Here is a 14,232-nt window from a genome sequence, read left to right on the forward strand (position 1 = left end):
CACAGTGGGCACCTGTGACGAGCGGGGTCCCACATGGGTCGGTCCTAGGACCAGTGCTATTTTTGGTATATGTGAACGACATGACGGAAGGGTTAGACTCAGAAGTGTCCCTGTTTGCAGATGATGTGAAGTTAATGAGGAGAATTAAATCTGATGAGGACCAGGCAGGACTTCAAAGAGACCTGGACAGACTGGACACCTGGTGCAGCAAATGGCTTCTCGAATTTAATCCTGCCAAATGCAAAGTCATGAAGATAGGGGAAGGGCACAGAAGACCACAGACAGAGTATAGGCTAGGTGGCCAAAGACTGCAAACCTCACTCAAGGAGAAAGATCTTGGGGTGAGTATAACACCGAGCATGTCTCCGGAAGCACACATCAATCAGATAACTGCTGCAGCATATGGGCGCCTGGCAAACCTGAGAACAGCATTCCGATACCTTAGTAAGGAATCATTCAAGACACTGTACACCGTGTATGTCAGGCCCATACTGGAGTATGCAGCACCTGTTTGGAACCCGCACTTGATAAAGCACGTCAAGAAACTAGAGAAAGTACAAAGGTTTGCGACAAGGTTAGTTCCAGAGCTAAGGGGAATGTCCTATGAGGAAAGATTAAGGGAAATCGGCCTGACGACACTGGAGGACAGGAGGGTCAGGGAAGACATGATAACGACATATAAAATACTGCGTGGAATAGACAAGGTGGACAAAGACAGGATGTTCCAGGGAGGGGACACAGAAACAAGAGGCCACAATTGAAAGTTGAAGACACAAATGAGTCAGAGAGATAGTAGGAAGTATTTCTTTAGTCATAGAGTTGTAAGGCAGTGGAATAGCCTAGAAAATGACGTAGTGGAGGCAGGAACCATACACAGTTTTAAGACGAGGTTTGATAAAGCTCATGGAGCGGGGAGAGAGAGGGCCTAGTAGCAACCGGTGAAGAGGCGGGGCCAGGAGCTAGGACTCGACCCCTGCAACCACAAATAGGTGAGTACAAATAGGTGAGTACACACACACACAACCAAATAACCGCTGCAGCATACGGGCGCCTGGCAAACCTGAGAATAGTGTTCCGATACCTTAATAAGGAATCGTTCAAGACACTGTACACTGTGTATGTTAGGCCCATACTGGAGTATGCAGCACCAGTCTGGAACCCACACCTGGTCAAGCACGTCAAGAAGTTAGAGAAAGTACAAAGGTTTGCAACAAGGCTAGTCCCAGAGCTCAAGGGAATGTCGTACGAGGAAAGGTTAAGGGAAATCGGACTGACGACAATGGAGGACAGAAGGGTCAGGGGAGACATGATAACGACATACAAGATACTGCGGGGAATAGACAAGGTGGACAGAGATAGGATGTTCCAGAGAGGGGACACAGGGACAAGGGGTCACAACTGGAAGCTGAAGGCTCAGACGAGTCACAGGGACGTTAGGAAGTATTTCTTCAGTCATAGAGTTGTCAGCAAGTGGAATAGCCTAGCAAGTGAAGTAGTGGAGGCAGGAACCATACATAGTTTTAAGAAGAGGTATGACAAAGCTCAGGAAGCAGAGAGAGAGAGGATCCAGTAGCGATCAGTGATGAGGCGGGGCCAGGAACTGAGTCTCGACCCCTGCAACCACAATTAGGTGAGTACAATTAGGTGAGTACACACACACACACCCACATCCACACACACACACACCCACACACACACACACACACACACACACTCACACACACACACACACACACATACACACACAAACACACACACACACACACACACACACATACACACACACACACACACACACATACACACACATACACACACACACACACACACACACACACACACACACACACACACATACACACACATACACACACACACACTGATGTCTCGTCAAAATTCGTAAGTGAAGTGTTTAGAGCAATTCCGTGGCGTGTTTCCTCACGAAAACAGGACAGAGTCAAACTGGGAAGCAATGTGTCGACCAGGAGCCGAGCGAAAGGTAGTGACACCATCCCCCACCTGTTAAAGGTATCCAAGAAAGACCGAAACATCGTGTTAACCTTCTCTATAAATGGGGGAATTTGATGAATTGTTCCCTCTCTCCGCACATTCATCCATCCTCTCCCTCTCTACATTCTTCCCGCCTCTCTGCTTCCCTCTTTCCCTGCTTGCCTGCCATCCTGCCACCCTGCCTCCCTGTCTCCCTGCCACCCTGCCTCCCTGCCACCCTGCCTCCCTGCCTCCCACCCCGCCTCTCTGCCAGCAGTAAGGTAGCGGCCACTTCCCAGGACTGGCGTGGACTGCATACTATCACCTCTCAGCCACTGAACACCTCACGTCGAAAAACGATTCCTTCCTTGAATTTCAAACTTCCATTCTCTCTCTCTCTCTCTCTCTCTCTCTCTCTCTCTCTCTCTCTCTCTCTCTCTCTCTCTCTCTCTCTCTCTCTCTCTCTCTCTCTCTCTCTCTCTCTCTCTCTCTCTCTCTCTCTCTCTCTCTCTCTCTATCTCTGTCTGTCTGTCTGTCTGTCTGTCTGTCTCTCTCTCTCTCTCTCTCTCTCTCTCTCTCTCTCTCTCTCTCTCTCTCTCTCTCTCTCTCTCTCTCTCTCTCTCTCTCTCTCTCTCTCTCTCTCTCTCTCTCTCTCTCCGTTTCACAAGGGACCTGGGACCTCCAGGTAACCTCCTCCCTAGTATTTTCTTGTGAGTTTCCCAGCTGACCGGTCCCAGACTAAGCTCACTGGATGCTGGTGTAATCCTTCATGTTGTTTGTGCTCGCCGCCAGCAGTTCAGTGTATGCATCACAGCTAGGCTGATTAGGAACTGCTTAAGGGAACGTATCGAGATCCTTCTTGAAGACAACTAGGGATATGTTGCCAATTCCCATTATGTTCGGTGGGAGGACGTTGGAGAGTCTTGGGTCCCTTAAATTTATTGAGTTATCTCTTTTTGTACTCATATCTTCCTTGCTTTTCATTGGAGGTATCCTGGACCATCTGCCAAGCCTCTTGTGTTCATAAGTAGTACTTTCTGTGCGCCGGTCTGGGTGCAAGCCCTACTGAGTTTTCCAGGTATTGAATGTTATGTGTCCTTCTCGTCTACATTCTAAGGAGAACAGTTCTAGGGACTTCAAGCGCTCTCAGTAATTAAGGTGTTTGACTCAGGTTATACAAGCTGTGAAGGTTCTCTGTACGTCCACCGGTTCTGCAATTTCGCCTGGCTTGAAGGGCTATTAGTATACAGCAATATTCCAGCCGAGAGAGGACGAGTGACCTGAATAAATATTATCAACACTGGCTGGGCCTCTTTTGTTTTGAAAGTTCTAGTTATCCAACTTGTCTTTTCCTTGCAGTGACGATAACGATATTATTATTATGCTCCTCGAACGTGAGATTCTCTGACATTATTACTCACAGGTCTCTCACATTAAGCTTCCCTCTGTTGAGTCATTTGAGTTTGTCTTGTACTCTGAGCTGTTTTTTTTTTATCCTTAATATTATCCTTACGTAGTAACTTAAATTTATCCTCAGTGTAGATCACAGTGTTGTCAGTAGCCCGCTGGAGGATTTGGCTGATATCAGCTCAGCTGGGAGACTCTGTTTATCTTGTCTGAATGATAAGGCTTTGTGACCATATATAAATAAATATATATATATATATATATATATATATATATATATATATATATATATATATATATATATATATATATATATATATATATATATATATATATATGTATATATATATATATATATATATATATATATATATATATATATATATATATATATATATATATATATATATATATATCCCACAGTTGTAAGGGGTTGCGCTATTTCTCACGTTAATTATAAATTAGTTGCATCTTCAAGCCGAGGGAGAGCCTTAGACGCTTTTGTAACGTGCTCTATACTTGTGTTTTACTTATAAATACGTAACTGGCACTACTGGCACTCCTCGTTTAGATCTGGTTTTTCTCGCACGCACCAGACTCAGTGCCTGTTTCCTCCTGGCCATGTAGACTCCCCGATCCTCTTCTAACTTCCTCTCACTCATAGTTTGTCAGATGATTTTCTGCCACAACATAAACAGGAAGTTCTTTTGGTTTAATATTCCAGCCACAAGTTTAATATCCCAGCTACAAGTTGAATATCCCAGCTACAAGTTTAATATCCCAGCTACAAGTTTAATATCCCAGCTACAAGTTGAATATCCCAGCTACAAGTTTAATATCCCAGCTACAAGTTGAATATCCCAGCTACAAGTTTAATATCCCAGCTACATGTTTAATATCCCAGCTACATGTTTAATATCCCAGCTACAAGTTTAATATCCCAGCTACAAGTTTAATATCCCAGCTACATGTTTAATATCCCAGCTACATGTTTAATATCCCAGCTACAAGTTTAATATCCCAGCTACAAGTTTAATATCCCAGCTACAAGTTTAATATCCCAGCTACAGGTTTAATATCCCAGCTATAAGTTGAATATCCCAGCTACAAGTTTAATATCCCAGCTACAAGTTTAATATCACAACTACAAGTTTAATATCCCAGCTACAAGTTTAATATCCAGCTACAGGTTTAATAACCCAGCTACAAGTTTAATATCTCAGCTACAAGTTTAATATCCCAGCTACAAGTTTAATATCCCAGCTACAAGTTTAATATCAAAGCTACAAGTTTAATATCCCAGCTACAAGTTGAATATCCCAGCTACAAGTTGAATATCCCAGCTACATGTTTAATATCCCAGCTACAAGTTTAATATCCCAGCTACAGGTTTAATATCCCAGCTACAAGTTTAATATCCCAGCTACAAGTTTAATATCCCAGCTACAAGTTTAATATCCCAGCTACAGGTTTAATATCCCAGCTACAAGTTTAATATCCCAGCTACAAGTTTAATATCCCAGCTACAAGTTTAATATCCCAGCTACAAGTTTAATATCCCAGCTACAAGTTTAATATCCCAGCTACAGGTTTAATATCCCAGCTACAAGTTGAATATCCCAGCTACAAGTTTAATATCACAACTACAAGTTTAATATCCCAGCTACAAGTTGAATATCCCAGCTACAAGTTGAATATCCCAGCTACATGTTTAATATCCCAGCTACAAGTTGAATATCACAACTACAAGTTTAATATCCCAGCTACAAGTTGAATATCCCAGCTACAAGTTGAATATCCCAGCTACAAGTTTAATATCCCAGCAACAAGTTTAATATCCCAGCTACAAGTTTAATATCCCAGCTACAGGTTTAATATCCCAGCTACAAGTTGAATATCCCAGCTACAAGTTTAATATCACAACTACAAGTTTAATATCCCAGCTACAAGTTGAATATCCCAGCTACAAGTTTAATATCCCAGCTACAAGTTGAATATCCCAGCTACAAGTTTAATATCACAGCCACAAGTTGAATATCCCAGCTACAAGTTTAATATCCCAGCTACAGGTTTAATATCCCAGCTACAAGTTGAATATCCCAGCTACAAGTTTAATATCACAACTACAAGTTTAATATCCCAGCTACAAGTTGAATATCCCAGCTACAAGTTTAATATCCCAGCTACAAGTTTAATATCCCAGCTACAAGTTGAATATCCCAGCTACAAGTTTAATATCCAGGCTACAAGTTGAATATCCCAGCTACAAGTTTAATATTTAAGCTACAAGTTTAATATCCCAGCTACAAGTTGAATATCCCAGCTACAAGTTTAATATCCCAGCTACAAGTTTAATATCCCAGCTACAAGTTTAATATCCCAGCTACAAGTTGAATATCCCAGCTACAAGTTTAATATCCCAGCTACAAGTTTAATATCCCAGCTACAAGTTTAATATCCCAGCTACAAGTTGAATATCCCAGCTACAAGTTTAATATCCCAGCCACAAGTTTAATATCCCAGCTACAAGTTTAATATCCCAGCTACAAGTTTAATATCCCAGCCACAAGTTTAATATCCAAGCCACAAGTTCAATATGGCAGCTACAAGTTTAATATCCCAGCCACAAGTTTAATAACCAAGCCACAAGTTTAATATCCCAGCCAGAAATTTAATATCCCAGTTACAAGTTTAATATCCCGGCTACAAGTTTAATATCCCAGCCACAAATTCAATATCCCATCTACAAGTTTAATATCCCAGCTACAAATTCAATATCCCAGCTACAAGTTTAATATCCCAGCCACAAATTCAATATCCCAGCTACAAGTTTAATATCCCAGCTACAAGTTGAATATCCCGGCTACAAGTTTAATATCCCAGCCACAAATTCAATATCCCAGCTACAAATTCAATATCCCAGCCACAAGTTCAATATCCCAGCTACAAGTTTAATATCCCAGCCACAAGTTCAATATCCCAGCTACAAGTTTAATATCCCAGCTACAAATTCAATATCCCAGCTATAAGTTTAATATCCCAGCTACAAATTCAATATCCCAGCTACAAGTTTAATATCCCAGCCACAAATTCAATATCCCAGCTACAAGTTTAATATCCCAGCTACAAATTCAATATCCCAGCTACAAATTCAATATCCCAGCCACAAATTCAATATCCCAGCTACAAGTTTAATATCCCAGCCACAAGTATATATATATATATATATATATATATATATATATATATATATATATATATATATATATATATATATATATATATATATATATATATATATTCAATCACATTATATTGTAAAAAAAACTCTTAATTATCTTGAAAGTAATTACAGAGTTAGAGCGGCAAGCTTCGTCTTACAAGTTACATCAATAACCCAACATTTATGTTGCTGGTGTTGTCCTACTGACTTATACTTTAAACACTTTCACCTTCATCCCAGATTAACTGATATAAAATATTTCAGTGCATACAAACAGAGAGGTGTGTGTCTCTCAGTGTATATACACCGAGAGGTGTGTGTCTCTCAGTGTATATACACCGAGAGGTGTGTGTCTCTCAGTGTATATACACCGAGAGGTGTATGTCTTTCGGTGTATATACACTCAGAATATACTTTAATCTGTACTCTGAGAATTAAAGTATTCTTGACTGGTGGTGAACCTGAGGTATGCAGCCTTAACGACCCTCGTGTAGGTCGATGGACTTGAAACCCCATTAACCATTACAGAAATATTAATGTTAGACACAGAGAAGTAACAGTAAGTTACATTAGATAAACAAGTTTCTCGTTGTGCTACGCAAAATACTCGTAAAGGGAAACATCAAGTGGTCTCACCACTTATTTTTATTTTTCTTCGTTCACGTTCTTTATCGTTGCTTTTCCATACTCGTTAATTTTTTTCGTCCTTCTCAGGCTTATGGCGGTAAGGAAGGTCGTTATGGCGCTAAGGAAGGTTGTTATGGCGATAAGGAAGGTCGTTATGGCGCTAAGGAAGGTCGAATATTATAAATCTCCTTTTTGTTTTAGCTTATGCTGAGCTCCAGGAATAGTAGCAATTTTAGCTTCGTGGAGAATGAAGGAGCGGCGACACACGTTCACCGTACGTTCGTAGCTTCATGAAGGTGCAGAGAGCTACACACCTTCACCGTACGTTCGTAGCTTCATGAAGGTGCAGAGAGCTACACACCTTCACCGTACCTTCATCTTAGTTTCAACATTCCCTTTCATCGGCTGCAGACATCCCCAGAACAATAATTCCTCTGTTCACGTGATAAACTTCAGCGAAGGTAAACGAAATCTCACGACTGGAGGATTTACTGCACAAACAGTGGCAATGGTGGCGGTGGCGGTGATAATGGTGGCAGTAACGTTGATAGTGGGGCTAGTGGAGGCAGTGGTAATGGCAGAGCCATTAAACAAACTCCAGTACTTCTCCTCCAGGTCCGCAATATTGGTGTTATTACAATGATGGTATACAATACCGACAAGCTGATGAATAAGATATATGTGCAGCACCTGGGTGTCATCGTTATGTATCTTCATATATCTTCTCCTGCAGGCTGAGTTACGCTGCGAGATACTTCTAGTGTGACACAAATATCACCTGACAAAGAAGCTAGACTAGAAATAACTTATTTTATACTTGTATATAAACACAACGAGAGGTACCACCTCTAGAGCTGCCTGGGAACCCATGTCAAAAGGCCACAACATACGTATCAGTGACTAGGACTGCATACCACCACTAGATGGCTCTGGATTTCTTGCTTAATTTGATGAATAGAGGATTTGCAGTTGATGTTGTGAACGTCTAGTAGTAACTAACCAGGTGCACGTAACACCCATCTTCCTCCCGTCCATCACCCCCACTGATGGGTGATGGGTGCATCTGGCCATCCCACACCCATGAATTAGGAAGTGCTGGAACTGTTTTTTCTTGACTCACGAAATCGTAATGACACGATTGCAAACAAACCATGCCACAGGTGGGGTTTGCAATCGTGTCATTACGATTTCGTGAGTTATGTTGACGGCTTTGAGGGGACTTGAGCTAGAGTTCGTCACGGCCACGCTAGCGCAAGATTCGTCTGTAAAAACTTGCATTTGTGGTCACAGTGGTGCCTATGCTAACCTTCCTATGGTGTAGAAATATACCTAGTTGGATGAATCTTATTGAAGCCAGCTGGCCCAGTGGTTAGCGCGACGGTCCGGAGTTTTCAGACTCTCTGACCGCGGGATCAAACCCCACCCGCGGTATGGTCTGTTTTTTCTTCATTTCCATCACGTAGATCCGGCCGGATGCTATCGTTTAACAGGTCCAACACCAATAAAAATCTGGGTCCTTTAAGACTCCTCCTTGTACTTATCTAATGTTACAACATTTTCTGGTAAAAAGATCAATTAATGGAGCTTTCTCGATCTCAGCTCGAGTCAGGTCTCACTGTCAGTTCGACAAGCTGCAATAGACTCCGGAACATTGCCACCAGTACCGCATCCTTCATGCGGGAGCTCACGCCACATACCTCTCATGTAGCCTTGGTAGTATTGACTTCTGCAAAGATTTTATATAGAGGTGCGGACATTATTGCACCGCCATATGCCTCCAATTTGTGGTTGGTCTTGTGTGTGTACTGAGTAATAAGAGAGTCAGCGCATGCAACATGCACTGGTAGTGTCGGCTGGTGGTGGTGGTGGTGGTGGTGGTGGTGGTGGTGGTGGTGGTGGTGTTGGTGGTGGTGATGGTGGTGGTGGTGGTGGTGGTGGTGGTGGTCGTCGTCGTCGTCGTCGTCGTCGTCGTCGTCGTCGTCGCCGTCGTCGTCGTAGTTACGATGGTAGTAATATTGGTGGTGGTTGTGGTGGTGACATTATATAACTGAGAATTGTAAGACGCTTGGCAACAGTGTTGCTGGTGTTAGTATAAGTGGTGTTAAATGATAGCACTTCGTGGTCAGGTCATTCCTGATAATGGCATGTTGCACCATCTTCCCAGTCTTTTGCTTTCGTAGGGAGTGATTTCTATGTGCAGATCTGGGACCAGCCCCTCTAGGATTTTCCAGGTGTAGATTATGATGTATCTCTCTCACTTGAGCTCCAGTGATTACAGCCTATGATAAAATCCAAGAACTGCAGATAAAAGATACTGGTAGCTGACACTGGTAGCTGACACTGGTAGCTGACACTGGTAGCTGACACTGGTAGCTGACACTGGTAGCTGACACAGGTAGCTGACACTGGTAGCTGACACTGGTAGCTGACACTGGTAGCTGACACTGGTAGCTGACATTGGTAGCTGACACCGGTAGCTGACACTGGTAGCTGACACTGGTAGCTGACACCGGTAGCTGACACCGGTAGCTGACACTGGTAGCTGACACTGGTAGCTGACACTGGTAGCTGACACTGGTAGCTGACACCGGTAGCTGACACCGGTAGCTGACACCGGTAGCTGACACTGGTAGCTGACACTGGTAGCTGACACTGGTAGCTGACACTGGTAGCTGACACTGGTAGGGTCAACAGGAAGGGTGGTGGAGTAGCGATGTATGTCAGAGACAATTTAAATTGTTGTGTTAGACAAGATATAAAAGTAGAAGCGTTAGCCACTGAATCTGTTTGGTTACAGCTTCTCGAGGGCCGAGAAAAACTAATTTTGGGTGTGATTTACAGGGCCCCAAATCTTGATAGGGAGTGCAGTAAACTTCTATGGGACGAAATTCGTAAGGCATCTACATACGAAAATGTTGTGGTAATGGGAGATTTCAACTATAGACAGATTGACTGGAGCAATTTGACAGGAAATTTAGAGTCAGATGACTTTCTTGATACGATCCAGGATTGTTTTTTAAAACAGTTTGTGACAGAGCCAACTAGGGGAAATAACCTCCTTGACTTGGTTCTTGCCAGTAGGGAAACACTAATTAATAATCTTGAGGTTAATGATGAGCTTGGGGAAAGTGATCACAAATCTCTCAGTTTTAATATATCATGGAATTCCCCTAATAATGGCAATCAAGTCTCCGTCCCTGACTTTCGCTTGGCTGATTTCATAGGACTGAAAAATTACTTAGGTGAGCTGAACTGGAATGACCTGACTAAGGGTCAGGTAGGTGGTGATGGTTGCCGATATGATGCTTTCCAGGGCATAGTTCTAGCTGCTCAGTCAAATTATGTTCCAAATAGGGAAATCAGATCAAACAAAAATGATCCTAAATGGATGAACAATAGATTAAAATATCTGATTGGTCAAAAGAGAGGCATATATAGGCAAATCAAAAGAGGAGAGGGGCAGTTAAGAAATCGATATATTCAGTTAAAGAGAGAAATAAAAAAGGGAATTAGAAAAGCAAAAAGAGATTATGAGGTTAAAGTTGCAAGAGAATCGAAGACTAACCCAAAAGGATTCTTTCAGGTATACAGAAGTAAGATCAGGGACAAGATAGGCCCACTCAAAAGTTCCTCGGGTCAGCTCACTGACAGTGATAAGGAAATGTGTAGAATTTTTAACACATACTTCCTCTCAGTTTTTACACAGGAGGATACCAGCGATATTCCAGAAATGATAAATTATGTGGAACAGGACGATAATAAACTGTGCACGATTAGGGTCACAAATGACATGGTCCTTAGGCAAATAGATAAATTAAAACCTAACAAATCCCCAGGCCCTGATGAACTGTATGCAAGGGTTCTAAAGGAATGTAAAGAGGAGCTTAGCAAACCTTTGGCTAATCTTTTCAACATATCACTATAAACTGGCATGGTGCCAGATAAGTGGAAAATGGCAAATGTGATACCTATTTTCAAAGCAGGTGACAGGTCCTTAGCTTCGAACTATAGACCAATAAGCCTAACCTCCATAGTGGGAAAATTTATGGAATCAATAATTGCCGAGGCAGTTCGTAGCCACCTTGAAAAGCATAAATTAATCAACGAATCTCAGCATGGTTTTACAAAGGGGCGTTCCTGCCTTACGAATTTATTAACTTTTTTCACTAAGGTATTTGAGGAGGTAGATCATGGTAATGAATATGATATTGTGTATATGGACTTCAGTAAGGCTTTTGACAGGGTCCCACATCAGAGACTATTGAGGAAAATTAAGGCACATGGAATAGGAGGAGAAATTTTTTCCTGGATAGAGGCATGGTTGACAAATAGGCAGCAGAGAGTTTGCATAAATGGGGAGAAATCAGAGTGGGGAAGCGTCACGAGCGGTGTTCCACAGGGGTCAGTGTTGGGCCCCCTGCTGTTCACAATCTACATAAACGACATAGATGAGGGCATAAAGAGCGACATCGGCAAGTTTGCCTATGACACCATAATAGGCCGTCGAATTCATTCTGACGAGGACATTAGAGCACTCCAGGAAGATTTGAATAGACTGATGCAGTGGTCGGAGAAGTGGCAGATGCAGTTTAATATAGACAAATGCAAAGTTCTAAATGTTGGACAGGACAATAACCATGCCACATATAAACTAAATAATGTAGATCTTAATATTACGGATTGCGAAAAAGATTTAGGAGTTCTGGTTAGCAGTAATCTGAAACCAAGACAACAGTGCATAAGTGTTCGCAATAAAGCTAATAAAATCCTTGGCTTCATATCAAGAAGCATAAATAATAGGAGTCCTCAGGTTGTTCTTCAACTCTATACATCCTTGGTTAGGCCTCATTTAGATTATGCTGCACAGTTTTGGTCACCGTATTACAGAATGGATATAAATGCTCTGGAAAATGTACAAAGGAGGATGACAAAGTTGATCCCATGTATCAGAAACCTTCCCTATGAGGATAGACTAAGGGCCCTGAATCTGCACTCTCTAGAAAGACGTAGAATTAGGGGGGATATGATTGAGGTGTATAAATGGAAGACAGGAATAAATAAAGGGGATGTAAATAGTGTGCTGAAAATATCTAGCCTAAACAGGACTCGCAGCAATGGTTTCAAGTTGGAAAAATTCAGATTCAGGAAGGATATAGGAAAGTACTGGTTTGGTAATAGAGTTGTGGATGAGTGGAACAAACTCCCAAGTACAGTTATAGAGGCCAGAACGTTGTGTAGTTTTAAAAATAGGTTGGATAAATACATGAGTGGATGTGGGTGGGTGTGAGTTGGACCTGATAGCTTGTGCTACCAGGTCGGTTGACGTGTTCCTCCCTTAAGTCAATGTGACCTGACCTGACTAGGTTGGGTGCATTGGCTAAAGCCGGTAGGAGACTTGGACCTGCCTCGCATGGGCCAGTAGGCCTGCTGCAGTGTTCCTTCGTTCTTATGTTCTTATGTTCTTATGTAACCCCCAATAATTCCTAATAGTTATAATTATAACCGTAATTATGGACCAGTAAGCCAGTGGAAGGCCTCGGTCAGATGACCAAATGTTCAAGTGGAGGGTCATCCTATGACTAGGACCCGCGTCAGGAAACACTTGTCCTGTTTCCTGACCTAACCTTAAACTGACATATTTGCCACACTTATCAACTCTTCCTTACTTTCTCTGATTGAAGAGGACACGTGATTGCGATTATCTTATACATGTCTACGTATATCTGATTTACATTTAGTGTATATTTAGCGAATATTAGGAGAATATTCTGTGTATATGATCTGGTGTATATCTATTGTATTATTAATCTTATGTTTAGTATGCATCTGGCATCTGGCATCTGGCATCTGGCATCTGGCATCTGGCATCTGGCATCTGGCATCTGGCTAAACCAGAAGAATGAACGTGATCTCAAACGAGCAAATATCGGGACTCATAACCCAAGAGAGAGAGAGAGAGAGAGAGAGAGAGAGAGAGAGAGAGAGAGAGAGAGAGAGAGAGAGAGAGAGAGAGAGAGAGAGAGAGAGAGAGAGAGAGAGAGAGAGAGAGAGAGAGAGAGAGAGAGAGACAGACAGACAGACAGACAGAAAGAAAGAGCGAGAGGCAAACAGGAAAAGAGAAAGAGAAAGAAAGAGCTGATGTAGGTAACAGCTCTTAGCTTGTAAATAAAGTTAGGAACCCTAACCTAACCTTGTAAAACCCTGTTTAAATAAAGAGAGAGAGAGAGAGAGAGAGAGAGAGAGAGAGAGAGAGAGAGAGAGAGAGAGAGAGAGAGAAAACTGTGAATTAACTGGTCATTGGCTTAAAGAGTAATTTACCCAGTTGACTTAATATCTGGTGAGAGATCGAGGCTGAAGACGTGTGTTGGAGAGAGTACAACCTCAGGTCCTGGTTCAGGGTGTTAGGTATTCTCGTTAAGGGGATTCAGGGAATCTTGTCCCCGCCCCTCCCTGAACGTGAAGATGGGGGTGGGGGAATTCAGAACTTCAGGTACCTCCAGGTTATCAGAGTACTGGGGACCACAAAGGTGTTCCCAGTACACACTTTAAGGTGTTCCCAGTACTCAGTATTCATGAATGTTCCTCAAACATCAACACATTCTCATTTTAAGGTCATTTTCTTTTACATTTTATGCCCAACATTAATGTTTAAATGTTACCCATTTAGATTACGTTGGATTTCACTCGCCAGGAGTTCAAACCCCACCCGTTTCGTGGTTGGCTTTCCCACAGTGACAGAAACTCAGCCTCACTGATATTAATGCAAGAGGAATTAAAAAAAAATAAAGGGGACCGAAATTTGGTGGAAAATTATAAGTGAAGTCTCGCGGTTATAACGACATTTATGCGAAGGGCTAAACCCGCATGGGTTCACTCATCGGAAAGGCCCATCGGACAATAATTCTACCGTCCGCTGCTGAGAGCAGCATCCGCTCTCAGCGTCTGAGACTCTCTCTAACACTCTGAGATCAGAGTTATTGTCGGTG

The 14,232-nt window shown here is 42.3% G+C and overlaps 1 protein-coding gene across 1 annotated transcript in view; it reads left to right on the forward strand.

Moving 5' to 3' along the window:
* LOC138853651 (uncharacterized) overlaps window positions 1-14,232 on the forward strand; it is a 490,873-nt gene that overhangs the window by 342,204 nt on the left and 134,437 nt on the right. The gene's annotated exons all lie outside the window — the stretch shown is intronic.

This window comes from Cherax quadricarinatus, chromosome 36 (assembly GCF_038502225.1).
Source record: "Cherax quadricarinatus isolate ZL_2023a chromosome 36, ASM3850222v1, whole genome shotgun sequence".
Lineage (NCBI taxonomy): Eukaryota > Metazoa > Arthropoda > Malacostraca > Decapoda > Parastacidae > Cherax > Cherax quadricarinatus.